Source organism: Aedes aegypti, chromosome 3 (assembly GCF_002204515.2).
Source record: "Aedes aegypti strain LVP_AGWG chromosome 3, AaegL5.0 Primary Assembly, whole genome shotgun sequence".
Classification (NCBI taxonomy): Eukaryota; Metazoa; Arthropoda; class Insecta; order Diptera; family Culicidae; genus Aedes; species Aedes aegypti.
The window spans coordinates 328,431,861-328,447,652 of NC_035109.1; the positions used below are offsets into that span (position 1 = coordinate 328,431,861).

The window sequence follows — 15,792 nt, forward strand, 5'->3', positions numbered from 1 at the left end:
CACTTTCAAATTTACTGTTCAACATTGCACTCGAGGGTGCCATTAGGAGATCTGGCGTGCAGAGAAATGGCACTATTATCACAAGGTCGCACATGCTCCTTGGCTTTGCGGACGATATAGACCTTATTCACGGGTTGTATATGGGAAAGGTTTAAAATAGGCATCGCTAAATCTTTCACCATTCGAAAATAAAGGTTTTTAGCTTTCATTTGACGTGTTCCCCAAAAAAATCCACCGAGGGATCCCGAACATTTTTTTTTATTTAAAATTTTTGCTCTTTAGAGTACATTATTTACATTTACATATTAGGTTTCATTTAGTAAAAAAACAGAACTGTCCTCAGTGATTTTGAGCATTTAAAGAGCTATAAGACACTTATTCGTTTAGATATGTTGGAAGTTCGACTGTTCACTTATTCGTACTGTGAAAGTATATCGAACCGAGCACTGTTTACTTTCATAGTTAGAATACATTAAATTTCTTCTTCTTATTCTTTCTGGCATTACACCTCTGCTGGTACATAGCCTGTTTCTCAACTTTTCGTTAGTACTTAGTTATTGATTGATAATTTTCTTTGCCAATCAACCGTTATTGTTATGAGGTTCATAAAAAGTAGAATGCATCAACATTACAACAGCCTACAAATGTAAATAGAATATCCCTCTAATACCCAAATTTTTATTTTCGATTTAAATATTATTTTTCGTTATCTAAAATCGTTCTAAACACGTTCTGAGCAATTATTTTTTTTTATTCGTGATTTTTTGATTTTTGGTTTTTGATTTTTATAATTTTTATTTTTGAACATCCCTAGCTTTTTTCATTTTTTCTTGAAGCCTTTTCTGGTAGTTGATTTTTGGCAATAATAAAAATTTAAATTTTTGCGGTGCTTTCAAAAATATTAAATTTTCAATTTTTTTTTGGAGCGTATTTTATTTTCCGTGTAACTAACGGAAAAACCGGTTTGAAATTATTTTGATACCACCAGGCTCTTCTTTTGTGATAGGTCGATCGTAGAAAAATCTAAAAGGTATGATTTTTTTTATTACACGTAAAATTAACCCCGGGAACTTATAGGTTATATAAGAATACAATTTTTCAAACAATTTTCAAAAATACAAAAAAGTTTCAAAAGTCATAAAAAACTTTTCTTACATGCGTGTTATGAGTCAAAGTTTAAGCCAAAAATAAAATAATTTTGATTTCCGAGCTACGAAAAAATACACAAAATTCCAAAGTGTACCCCGTCTAAAGGCGGGGTTGGGTATTAGAGGGATATGCTTAAATGCCCTATACCACAAGCCTTAACAAAAAGCTTATAAAATCTCAGCATAATTATTGAGTTAGTGGCAATCCAAAGACTTTTTTAATAGTATTGAAATTAGTTTGATGTTTTTAACATAGAACTCCAAAATTTAACAAAAATATAGTGGAAGCTATTTCCTGTTAAATCAAATTATAAAAAAAAATCCACAATGAAAGTGGTTTTCTTTCAAGCATAACAACAATAACACAATTTTTAAAATTTGTGCAGTAATTAAAGCACGTAAGCAGCTTACAAACATGGAAGTTTTACCATTTTATACTCATATTAGATTGATACCATATTCAAATAATATAGGTTTTCAACATTTAATATGCTTTATTATGTGATTGTTGGCAACGGTAACAAGTTTAAATTTCATGTGCCAACTTGCCCCGCAGAGTTTATACCTTCCCAATCATGCGCACATCAGCGAGTACAGGGTGTGCCTTCTTTTACGTCGGTAAATTTCTATATATGAAGTTATTTATTTAATTTAAAATTTTGCAATTTATTTGGGCTAGTTTTTAAAAACAACATCAATCAAGTGACTGCATTTATTGATCGTAACAAAATGGTCTCCATACAGCATGCATTTAACATTACCTTTTGGAGCTTTTCGAGGGGTTTTGCAAAGATATCGGCACAAGAGTCTGCCTTGAGCTCGCCAATAGTCCAAGATTTTCTAGCATACACTTTGCTTTTCAAGTAGCTCCATAAACTTAAGTCAGGAGGAGTCCAATTAGGATCTCCATAATCAAATCATATGCCCCCTTTTTATATCAGATGCCCATGGAATTTCCGTTGCAGAGACATGATGAACAAACTACCAAAGATATCGAATTCCATTGACTGTTTCGTACTGCTTGAAAAAAAAAGTTGCTTATTTATGAAACCAGATGGTACCAGTTGACCACGATATTTTCGAGGATATAACAGTTGAGTTAACACAATTGCAAGACTATTTTCAATTCAAAGCGTCACTATTTTGGCATGTTGTTTCGGTGTAAAGTTATTCATGGTTTAAAGTTTACTGAATTGACGTTTCCAAAACATGTCAAACCAAACCAATCGGTTAATAAATGTCAATGTTATTCAATATACACTCAATAGTCTCAATAGGGGTGTAATTCCAGACAGAAGAAAATGAAAATTCATCTATTCTAAACATGAAAAGAAAGAGTTATACACTAGAATCAAATATACACTTAATTCAGAATGCCGATCTTAGCTGTTGCAAAGCTCGGCTAAAGGTCGTTTGCTGACATCTTAGTAAATGTGACGGTTGGTGACGGCACCCAAAGGTTCTGTTTTATGTGAACTTGATTTTTTGCTGACATATTAGTATTTGCTGACCGCTCAGCTGTGTCGATCTCGATAAAAAAAAAATAAAAATAGTTAAACTCAACTGAGTATGTCCTTCACTGTACGAAAAAGTGTCCTATGGCATATTAAATCCACAAGATCACAAAGGACAGTTATGTCCATTACAACATGTAATCTTATATATCTTTATTATACCAACTTTCATTTGAAATTTGTGCTACCATCGTGTAAATGTACACCCACATGAAACGCGAGGCAGCGAAAGTTGGACTGGTGGCGAATGCGACCAAGACAAAGCAGATGCTAGTTGGTGGGGCCGAGCGCGACATGGCTCGCCTAGGTAGCAGTGTTACGTTAGACGGGGATACTTTCGAGGTGGTCAACGAGTTCATCTACCTTGGATCCTTGCTGACGGCTGACAATAACGTTAGCCGTGAAATACGGAGGCACATCATCAGTGGAAGTCTGGCCTACTATGGCCTCTACAAGAAGTTGCGGTCAAAACAGAAGGAAATCCAAAGCTGGAAGGATACGATGTGCCGGGCATGTTGCAAGTATGCCGGACAGCAACCCTGAAAAGATGGTGTTCGCGTCGGATCCGGTTGGTACAAGAAGGCGTGGAGCGCAGCGAGCTAGGTGGGCGGATCAAGTGCGCATCGATTTGGCGAGCGTGGGGCAGAACCGAAGATGGAGAGATGCGGCCACGAACCGAGTATTGTGGCGTGAAACTGTTGATTCAGTGTTATTTGTTTAGATGTTAACTAAATAAATGACCTGCACTCTAATGTGCGAACACTTATGACACTCATACGAATGTGGCGGATTTGGTTCAAAATCAAATTTAGTCTTGTTCGGTGTGCGAACTTTATAGATTTGAGAAGTGGTTCGACTACTTCCTCCACTTTATCGAACTTAGTTTCTAGAACTGGTTTCTTGAACAACTGGTTTCGCAACAACGGATCGTCCATCCACAGTCGTAGCAGAATATTACCTTGGGTCTAGGACAGTCCCTCCATCAATAACCGTTCTGCTGGAAATACCAGCAAGTTCGTTGAGCCGGTTGTGCCGCAGAATTGGACACCGATTGACCGGGGTTTTTGTTTTACTGTAAATTCGGTGCACTCTGGGTTGATTGCCTGTTCTCTCGGGTTGGGCGCGGTTGTATTGCGTTAATCGTCACTGACTCATCGCTGTAGTAATCCAATCCATCCTTGACCTCCACATTGTGAACAATACGCCGTGAACAATGGCCGTGCTTCACCGGCTACTGCAGGCTTGGATCAAATGTGTTGATCCGATGTGATCAGCTTGACTAGCTGCTGTGAGTAGTTCACGTCGATATGGATGGATATCTTCGACCGGTAGTGCCGCCTCATGTTGTCTTAGATGGCTTCGAATTTTGTTGTCTTCGACAACGGCTTAGAGAGCATTCGATTCAGCTTCTCGATCACGGTGACGAATGCGATGAATGACTCTTCTCGATGCTATTTCCTCTCCAAATATCTGATTCTCAGAGCGGATTTCTTGGAGAGCTTCGGAATCCAACCGTTGGTTGATGTAGGGGACGGGACAGAGGGTATTGAAGCCCTCAACGAGGTAGCAGGACCATAACTCTGCTTCAATATAAAGCCATCCGGTGATAGAGGAAGAGAAGGAACCGAATGAAACCCTGGACTTGCCAACTTTTGAAATACCAGCAGAGCCGGTGCCAGAGGGCATGAATTGACGAAGAGAGAAAGGAAGAGACTGATTGAGACTATCTAGCGGTTTTATTTTACAGCACAGTAAGTTGGGACGATCCGACATAATCCAGCACGAAATTGTTCTCAAGGAAGATGCGAGGCCAAGGAATCAGCCTATCTAAAAATGTTCGCCTTTGATGCAGAAGGAGATAGACGCGGAAATTGAACGGTTCAAGGAGCAAGGTGTGATTGAAGAATGCTACGGCGTGTGGACCAATTTGCTGGTCCCGGCCAAGAAGTCGAACGGGAAGATTCGGGTTTGCCTAGACTCCCGGAGGTTCAATGACCGTCAAGAACACGTATCCGATGCAGAATATGCAGGATATCTTCCATAGATTAGGACACGCGAAATACGATTCGATAATAGACTTGAAAAATGCTTGTTTTCAAATCCCTTTAAAGGAGGAAAGTCGGAGTTATACCACATTCCGAACGTTGAGAGGGCTATTCCGATTCAAGATATGTCAATATGGCCTGGCCAATGCACCTTTCACGATGTGTCGCCTGTTGAACAAAATCATTGACTTTGATCTTCAGCCCTTTGCTTATTTAGACGACATCGTGATAACCATGGAAACTCTGGAGGAACATTTTCGCCTCATAGAGCTAGGGGCAAAACGATTGAAGTTAACCATTTTGTTGGAAAAATCTAATACACAATTTAGCAGGTGATGTATTTAGGTTAGCTGCTGACAGAGCGCGGCGTGTCCAGCGATCGTTTAAGCATTCAGCCGATTCTGGACTACGCTCGGCCACAATCAGTCAAAGACATCCGAAGGTTATTGGGCCTTGCTGGTTTTCTCCAGAAATTTATCTGGAATTACAGTAGAAAGACTGCTTCGATCACAGATCTTTTGAGGAAGGACAAAATAAGTTCAACTGCTCGAAAGAAGCGGAAGCAGCGTCCAACGAGCTGAAATCCGTCTTTATATCAGCTTCGATTCCGGATTTCTGAAAGCCTCTTGCTGTCGAGTCAGATGCTTCGAAGAATGCGGTAGTAGCTGCATTAGTCCATTAGTAATTAGGACAAATGAGAGTTATCGGATATTTCAGCAGGAAGCTCAGTTGCACCCAGAGGAAGTACTCCTAGCCATTGACAACTTCAGGCACCACGTGGAAGGCACTCGATTCAAAGTGTTGACGGATAGGAGAAGTCTGCTGTGACTCTTTAAAATCAGGGCAGAATCTGGGAATTCAAAACTCTTTCGGTGGGCCCTTCGGATCCAATCTTACGACATCGAAGTACCGCAAAGGAAAGAACAAATTTACTGCTGATCTGATTATCCAGATCAATCGAAACAGTCATGATGATCCAGTCGGATCCAGACTACGATGAATTTGCGGCAGATATTCTAGCAAATTGGTTCAACCGTTTTTGAGTCATGGACATTTATGTTTCTAGTACAACCCTGGCCGCATGAAAATCTTGGAATTATCCAAAAACATCATATTGTAATTTATAGAAATCCAAAAGGAAACTCAACCGATTTGTATGATTTTATTAGATTTTGTTTTATTTTCTGACATCGAGACCATATTATGTGTTTCTTGAGAAATTTGACTAAAAACAAAATGGCGGCCAAAGCTATTTTTATGGCAAGAGTCGGTCCCCCAAGTATTCCCGGAGTATCTTCGATACCAGATGACCTAGGATCAATATCGATACAGATTTTAAATATAAAATGTGTTTTGAAAACTTGTGATCAAACTATGCAAATATATCGAGAAACAAAATAGGTAATAACGATTTCAATATTTTTTTGTGGTAAAAATGAAACTGTCAGTAGAGGCGTTAAGTATGATCACATGATTTGAAACAAACTTTTAGGATCAATCAACTAGAATATTTTTATAATATATAGCTTTGTAACGATATAGAATGATTCATAAATCTATTTTAAAATTCAACAAGTTAAGGTGACACCTATCAAATTTCTCTCTAATCTGTGTTTTCAATGCAAAATTGAGAAAATCTTGAAGAATCAACTACAAAGGTGTTTCTGAAAGTCACAATGATATTGAACATGAATATATGCTAAACCACAAAATATTCTAAAATTTCCTAGGATTTTTCTTTACTGTTTTATCACATCTGATGAAACGTGTAAGGTAGAGTAAAGATGAAGTATATGTCGATGAAACTGGTGGTCAAAACTTTTTCGGTTCATATACAAGATACCGTCCGCCTTGCTTATTTCAAACAACTGTTACCGTATGAATTTAAGGTTGAAAAAGACGTTTCAATACTTCTATTGCATAGATGATATCCATGCAGCTTTAACATGTGGTAGTAGTTTACGCAACAAGTTGCAGAAAGACAAATATTACAGTACGAATCCAACGGCAACGAGTTGCGTACAACATTTTTTGCAATTTCGTAAGAGAAACCCAGGGAGTATCAGAATTCATATCGGGATGCATTTAGGTAGTTTCGAAAAATGGTTGTGTAATGGTTGATCACGCAACTCTAAACAGTTGCGTAATGAAAATGCATTGCGTAGTGTTTATTACACAACTGAATTCAGTTGCGTAATGGTTATTACGACACTGCATAATTCAATGCAGGAAAGTAGACCATTTCATACCAGTTTGGCGTGATTTGAAACGTTGAGAACGTGACGTGTAAAAAAAATCCTAGCAAAAAAAGAATTCCAAAATTCGTGCAAAAATACCGTGTTAATCCAGAAAAATTTGTAAAAAAAAACATGCTTGAAAAACGCGTAAAACAAACCTTTTTCTGCATGTGAATTAGACTTGTGGTCATTTTTGGCTTCAGGGTTGGAGTTTCATATTTAGTCTGCATTGAAATTCAACCAACCCAACATTTAAAACTGCATCCTGTTGTATAATTATGATAAAACTAGGGGTCCTGGCAAACTTTGTCTTGCCATCAAATAGGCTGTTGAAATTTGCCATGAAACGTCCCACAACAAATGATTCCGTTTACTTTCCATTTTTTCGACTTTTCCGTTCAATATACTGTGTTTCTTAATATTATCCAAACAAGCATAGGAAAGTTATGTAAATCTTGAGAAAGAGGAGACAGTTCACTGACAGTTGGCATGTTTTCTTGCCTTCTTTGACTTCTTTCTTTAAATTTTGGTTTGTGCACAAATGAACTTATTTTTATCAACATCATATTCACTTCTTGTTGTTTACTATAAAAGAGGACAAGAATATAAAAAAAATCAATAGCAGTTTGCAACACATAACTATATTAAGGTATCCAACATTTTAAAATGTGAAATCACCGAAAAACAGCTAGAAATTTTAATAATGTTTACCTGAATTTTGACGCTTTTTCACATTCTGCCTTTTGAATGTGCGGTTTTCCAGTGACAGTTGGTGACTCTCTAATCCTACAACCTTCAATGCGAAGAGCTGATAGCTATGTACGCACGCAGACTACACAGAAAAACAAAAATAATTGAATGTCATTCAGACGCCGTTTGGTGGATCATGATGAATACTGTTAAATTGAACGACCCTGTTGCAGTTGATCAAATAAGATGTTATGAAGCGATTCATTTGAAACTTGTTCAAACAGTTGGCTAGAAACTGGTTCGATATTTGTTGTGTATACAATGGAAAATTGCGAGAAAGAGAAATAATTGTGGCAAGCCACGATGAGTTAGCCGTGGCAAGCTTGCTTAACCCCTCTACCGGCAGCTTCATTTTTTACCGCAATAAAAATCCAGAAAATCAAACTTTGATAACCTTTCTTGTTTCTGGATATTTTTGTACCATTATTTCAACTTCTCAAAAAACTCTTCTAGTTTAAGGATCCATACAAATATCTGTCATTGGTGATCTGGTTTTGAAGATATTCCGATGTTCTTTGGGGAACCGACATTCTCCATACAAAATGTCTTTGGTGGCCATTTTTTTTTTCGTCTATTTATCGAAAAAATAAAATGTGGACTATATAATGACAGGTAATAAGGAGCTGCTCTGTAAAAATCATACAAATCGGTTAAGAATTCAAGGATATATCTGAAAATTAGGTTATGATGTTTTTTGAAGTTTTTTAGATCTTTATTTGGCCAGCGAGGTACCAGACATATAGATGCTCATTACTCAAAGACGGCTGCACCAAATAGCTTCATTTTTTGACAATATACTCTCATTAATTAGATATTTACGATTGGTTATGGCAAAACGTCGGTCCCCCAAGGAATTTCGGAATATCTCAGGATCCAGTTGACCAAGGATCAATATCGACACAGATTCTAAAACTAGAAGAGTTTTTTGAGAACTTGTGATATAATGGTACAAAAACATCGAGAAACAAAAAAGTTATCGAGATTTGAATATTTTTATTGCGGTAAAAATTGAAGCTGCCGGTAGAGGGGTTAATACTTAATTCAATTCAGCTTCTAAATGTAGTACTCAGAACAGCACAAAAGGAACTCAGTGGCTTCTAAAAGTCTCAAAATATAAATAATCGTCATTCATATAATCCCTGGAAACTTTGATAGATAAAGACTGAGCTGGGGCACCATTGGGACTTCACATGCCTAGACGAATATAAAAAAACATCTCACTCTTGTCTAGTAACTCCTATCCCTACCACCTTACTGAACTGATCGGTGTAAAAATCGTATAACATAAAATTTTCAACATACAAAATGCAAAATAGTATCCAGAAATGCGCCAGGATGTGGTCTATCGATTCGGTTGCATGCTTCATTGGGACAAGCGATGGAATCAAGATCGATTGTGCCCGGTTCACGTTGTGCGAATTCGAAAAGATATTCGAATTCAGTCAAGAATGGAATACAAACTGGTGAGCTCGTTTCATATTTGTGATAACACGTTTTCATTGATGCAACGTTCGTTTATGTTATTTCAAAACAAACTATGGATGGTATGTCTTCATAAGGTTCGGTATACACCCTTATTCATGATTTATATAATTTCATTCCGTATTTTTCATCCTTATACATGGATCGCATCACCAATCAAAGGTGATTAACACACGGATAAAAATCTGATCCCCAAATCATGATTAACAAATCATGAAATTCATAAATTGGTTAGGTCATAATATAAGGATCACAAATCATGGTTTATAATCATGATTCTTAGGGGCCTTCCTTAGCCGAGTGGTTAGAGTCCGCGGCTACAAAGCAAAGCCATGCTGAAGGTGTCTGGGTTCGATTCCCGGTCGGTCCAGAATCTTTTCGTAACGGAAATTTCCTTGACTTCCCTGGGCATAGAGTATCATAGTACCTGTCACACGATATACGAATGCGAAAATGGCAACTTTGGCAAAGAAAGCTCTCAGTTAATAACTGTGGTAGTGCTCATAGGAAGACTAAGCTGAGAAGCAGGCTATGTCCCAGTGAGGACGTAAATGCCAAGAAGAAGAAGAAGAAGAATCATGATTTTTCATAAGCGAAACATTCAGTGTGAAAATACTAAGCGGTGCACTTTGCTTCAACTAATTCCTATCGATCACCCTCAATTCCATATGACGAAGTGGCTGAGTGGTAGAGTACGTGGCTCGGAAGGTTCTTGCCTCGAATCTCAGTGAATGCTATTATTTTATTTTATTTTTTATTTTGTCGATCATAAACAGATGCGCGACTCAGTATTTCTGGCATTTGAATCATGATTCCGAGCTATCAGCAACAAAAACCTAACGCGTGTGTTGCGTTACAACAATCTGACTCAAAATATCATGAGTCAGTAAGATGGAAACACACTGGAATCATAATATCATGAGTCATAATCTTGTTTTTGGATTCTGATTTCTACCCGTGCAGATCTTTTTCCTCCCTCACTAATCAACACTCTTCCCGAGGTGTAAGGAATAAGCCAGTGTTGATCAGTAATGTGAGATTTTCTCAAATGTGCACTTCAAGAAGTAAGGGATAGCCCGGATCGAAGTACGATTCTAACCAATTCCGATCAACAACGGAGTTGTAGCCATCCACATATTCCAGCATCCAGATTCTTCATGACCATTGGACAATTTGGCATTTGGCTATCGCATGGCAAGCACCTAAATACTCTGAGAAACCAATCAAATTTCCAACGCGAAAAGTTCCTCGACCGGAGGGGTTCGAACCCACGACCATCAGCATGAAATAGCTGCACGTTTATGCATTTTCCTACGGCTATTTGGAACGACTACAATTCCCGGTATTGAAAAATAAATCATATGTTTACATATCATTATTTACGATAAAGGGAATGAAACGTCTAAGATACCTCACACATTTTTAAGAAACTTTGAATGTTTTTAATGCTGTAATGACGGGCAAACCTCGGACGTCGCTTCTGAAGAAGAATGTGCTCTACATGACCGTCACCTAAACGTCAATTAACGGCATCCTAATTGCCAACAAGCAGCTCCCTTAGTTTTTTCTCCAAGTGAGAATACGCATAAAAATGTCACAAAAACCAACGTCCCATAAATCTACCGTCCCTTTGACACAGTTTCCACTACGAAACGCATAAGAAAAGTATTCAACACCGCGTAATATTAATGACAGTCCAGTCCCTGCCATACAAACATTCTGTAGCATAAGGTGTCCCATTTGCATTCCACTGGAACCAATTTTCGGATTTCAACTCCCACAAACCAGAGACGCTAATTTAATCTTTACACTTACATCTTCTCCACTTTCCAGATCTTGGACCAAATGGCGAAAGACCAACCTGTTGGCTGCTCGTAAAAATAATGCGGTAAGTTTGCCAAGTTTCGCTTCTTTTCCGGAATCCTTTCCAACGAGGAACACTTCTTGGATTTAACCCTCTAATACCCAACCCCGCCTTTAGACGGGGTACACTTTGGAATTTTGTGTATTTTTTCGTAGCTCGGAAATCAAAATGATTTTATTTTTGGCTTATACCTTCACTCATAACACGCATATAAGAAAAGTTTTTTATGACTTTTGAAACTTTTTTGTATTTTTAGAAATTGTTCGAAAAATTGCTTTCTTATATAACCTACAAATGCCTGGGCTTCATTTAACGTGTAATATAAAAAATCGTACCTTTTATATTTTTCTACGATTAACCTATCACAAAAGAAGAACCTGGTGGTATTAAAATCATTTCAAACCTGTTTTTACGTTAGTTACACGGAAAATAAAATACGCTCTGAAAAAAAATTAAAAATTTAATATTTTTAAAAATACCGTAACAATTTAAATTTTTATTATTGCCAAAAATCAACAACTAGAAAAGGCTTCAAGAAAAAATGAAAAAAGCTAGGGATGTTCAAAAATAAAAATTATAAAAATCAGAAACCAAAATTTTCAAATTTCTGAATAAAAATAAATAAATGCCCAAAACGTGTTTAGAACGATTTTAGATAACGAAAAATAATACTTAAATCGAAAATAAAAATTTGGGTATTAGAGGGTTAAATAATGCCGGCCAAGAGAAGGATCGTATGAAGAGACGCCTTCGCACTTTTTGTTCGCGCATCGACCAGCCATTCAGCCTCCCAAAGACGTGAGGTTTATTATTATTAGTTTTATGATCGGTACTTGATGGCAATGATGGTGAGCATGGGCTTAGCCAGGGGAGGGCAAACGATCTCAACGGCATTATTCACCAATTACTCACAAAATGATAAAATTGAGCCCTCCTCATTAGCGTTTTGTACATGGTACCTTTGGAGCGGGTGTGAATCTTTTTTGACCACAGCTGCTTGTGGAGACCATAGTAGGCCCGACTTCCACTGATGATGTGCCTCCGCACAATGGGGCAGAAACGAAAACAACGCGGAAACAACCTGTAGTTCTTCGCTAAGACAAGACGTGTCAGGTAATAGTGCAAAAATGAAACCAATTGCCTGTCAAAAAAGACCACTCCTCATTGCTCGTTTTGGCAAAGGCCTACTTTCACATCGTTGAGTTGAATTGCAACAGGGCACTTTGTTGCTAGCAAGGCCGTGTTGCTAGTTCATAAGTTAAGGTTTCCATCAAAAGTTTGAACATTTTGCATTAGATCTTTTTGTTTCAAATCTTTAAAAAAATCGATGTCCAGTTTACCGCAAGTGCTAAAATAAATAAAAAATAATAATTGAAAGCAAAATAATGGTATTTGTTTCAATTACCTCTAAAAATATCGTCAATTTCAATAATAAATCTGATTTTTCTCAAAGCTGTATTGAATGAATGAAGCGTGCAAAAAACTAACAAATTATTAGCCTTGATATTTAAATTTGTTCAGAAGATTTGCTTAAAAAGGGTACTGGTAGCACTGGCTTTTGCATCGTCAAGGTTATCGACTGAGAAACAACGTGGCAGTCTTAGTTGAGCTGTCACGTCCTGTCCTAGGTTCTTCGGAATGAAGAGATAGACGTTTGGTGTCTTCAGCGAAAACGACCCTTTCAATGAGGCCGTTGTTTTGAGATAAAGTCATATTTTTGTGTTATTCGCATAAATGGCTTATATGCCATTTCGGTAAAAAGGCATTTTAGTTGTATGGTATCTTCGACAAAGTTGTTTATTGTTTTATGCTGAAATTTATTGCTGAAGACGGCAAATTCCCAAGGCCTACTATTTTTAAAATATAGACATTTTTTTAAGAAAATGGTACTAAAACCCGAAATATTTGAGTTTTGCTTGCATTTTTTCAATTGATATGCCATATATCTCCTATGACTATGTCATTTATTGGCTTAAAGCAGGTCTGGTAAAAATTTGATTGTAAAAATAAAATTTCGTTTGATTTTCTAAAGAATACTTACTAAAAACAAGGCTATTGCGTATAGGCCATTCTTGCGATCGGGCAAGTTCGGGCAGGTGTTTTCATCGCCATCCACTTACGAAAGGTCAGAGCATTATTGTCTATTATTTTCTAAGATATGATATTTAATATATTTTTTCTATGCGATCTGGGAGTATGCAAAGCTTATACAAAGTTTCAAAATTATTCATCATCACAATATACCAATTTTCTAATGAAAACAAAAGTTCAAAATAACAATAATCATTCTTGCGGTTTACTGGTGGCTATATTTACTTAAACAATTGTTGTATACATTCCTTATGTATTTTCTATTCGCAAAAATGCCCTAAGAGCGAGATTCATTATGCAAACCATTTCGGTCGATTGGAAGGGTTTATCGTTATTTTATGCTGGAAATAATGGCTAAAGTTGTCAAATCTCCAAGGCTTACTATTTTTGCAAAACTGCTAAAATTTTACGAAATTGTGTTTAAAATATTTGTTGTTGTATGTAACTGTGTTCAAAATATTTGTTGTTGTAAGTAACATCAATAGTTGAACAATGATTTCTTGAACTGAAATAAGCTTAATAGTGATCTGTTCAGATCTTATTCAGCGAAAATGTTTGTTGGGTTGCTTGGAAGTTTAAGCTTCAATATCATATATCGCCTATGGCTATGTCATTTTTTTGACATAAAGTAGAGCTGTTTGTTTGATTATTTTACGAAAGTTTTAATAAAAAAACATGGTCATTAAACAAAGGCTATTCTTGCGAACAGTAAAGTTGGGGCAGGTTTTTTATTGCTATCCACTTTTTACGGCCAGGGCATTAATGTCCATTTTATCCAAGGGCATATTTTTTTTCAATGTTATCTGGCAGTTGGCCTAGCTATAAACAGGCTTGAAACAGTAGTTTTTCAATTATCGATGTCCAAAATAATGATGAATATTCTTGAGGTTAACTATGTCAAACCTTGTACAGCTTTCCCTATGTTGGACTGTAATTCATATTCATAGAACATATGAATATAGTACTGAAAACAATTTTATCAGTTTTAAAAAATAGGCTTTGGAAATTTGACATCTTAAGCAATTAATGTCAGCATAAAATAACGATCATATATGCTGAAGAAATCATATACATACTTAAATTGTCATTCGACCGAAAAAGTTTGATATAATGAGTCTGACGTTTAAGGCATTTTTGTGAATAGAGCCATGTGTAGGCAATATATATAGAGTAAGGTGGGGCAAAAGTTCAACCTTAGTAGTATAATCAAATTTTACATGAAAACAATAGCAGTTAAAACAAAACAAATACTATACAGTGAAGCTTCAACATATTGGCTATAATTTTAGTAATAACAGTTTCAAAATTGATTGTCTTAAACGAACTTTTGCCCCACCGGTGGGATAAGAGTTCGAATCTAGTGTGGGGCAAAAGTTCGCTGGTTAAAACACAAAATATCGATATTTTTATGACAGGCATACTTTACACCAGCCGTACACTTCAGTTTGCCGAAAAATACACACTGGCTGCGTTTTGAATTTTGCGTCACGTTTACCACGCTCTGCTTTTTTTTCAATTCGGCTTGTAAAAATTAGATTTGGCGGATGGTGCTATGCCACGTGCAAATGTTCTGTGGAAACATGTTTTTCAAAGTGCTAAAAGTGTTTTTTTTTTTCGGGAGATGGTTTTCTTGCGTTTTACCTGAAAGTGCTCTGTGATATATCCAGCAATTGAATTCGTTTCACGAGACTCGTTTTTTTTTCTATCTCCTGTTTGTGTTAAGCGTGTTGATTGAAAATATGGAATGTGAAAAGCGACGGATTGCAAAGGAGTTTCGAAAAAGGAATTTGGTGAGTTTGTTCTGATCAGCAGCGCATGATCACAATGCGTAAATATTAACCATTTGTCGTCCAGAACGTCTACCAATCGTATCCTATGGCACTAACCTTTCCATCAACATTCCACAACATCCCGTAACACCTATGAGAGGTCGTAGAGTTCTCTGCATCTTTCTTAAGTAGGTGTTCAATCAATCATCCTTTCCCATTCCCCAGCTTTCGCAAGGACGTGGCCAGGACAGCTCTCGATTATTGGAGTATGCGTCAATCTTGTCTAAGAGTTAGAGGTTAGTCCCAAATTTCTAACTTTGGTAACGGACGGGAAGGAGGCAACCCTCATACAATGGTCTAGGACTGTACCACCTACGATTTTGTGCGATATTCTTTATGCTAATGCCAAAAATATTGCCGAAATACAAACTTCCTATTGAAACTTTTATCATCACATTAATAGTCACTAATTAAATTTATCTATTTTGACCATGGTAAGCATAAAAAAGGCTCACAACAACATTGAGATGAACAGTATTGTTTGTTCAGTTAAATGACATTTTTGGCAAAATCACACGATCCCGGTGAATGAAACCGTCACCATTCGATTATTTGAGCAAAAGTGTCTAACTTGAAAACAATTCAAACCATCACGACGATTCAAACAATTGTTTTTTGTTGGACTGGTTTTGGATGTTGAAGTGACAGAGTCCAGTAGCTGTTTGACTGAACAACTTCTAAGCTGAAATATATTTGTTATTAGTTTAAATCTAATTCAATACATGTTTGTATGCTTACATTTCTGTATAATCCCTAATTCAACGTATCTCCAAATCCAATAATTCAATCGGTTTCTACTGCAAACTGCTATATATGAGCGATAAAACAATAG

General features: G+C 36.9%; 1 long non-coding RNA gene across 1 annotated transcript in view; it reads left to right on the plus strand.

The window, feature by feature from the left end:
• LOC110679100 overlaps positions 1-11,064 on the plus strand; it is a 107,496-nt gene extending 96,432 nt beyond the window's left edge. Inside the window, exon 3 of the long non-coding RNA XR_002502207.1 lies at positions 11,010-11,064. This is a non-coding gene — a long non-coding RNA (uncharacterized LOC110679100). The remainder of the gene's footprint in view (positions 1-11,009) is intronic.
• The last annotated feature ends 4,728 nt before the right edge of the window (positions 11,065-15,792 follow it).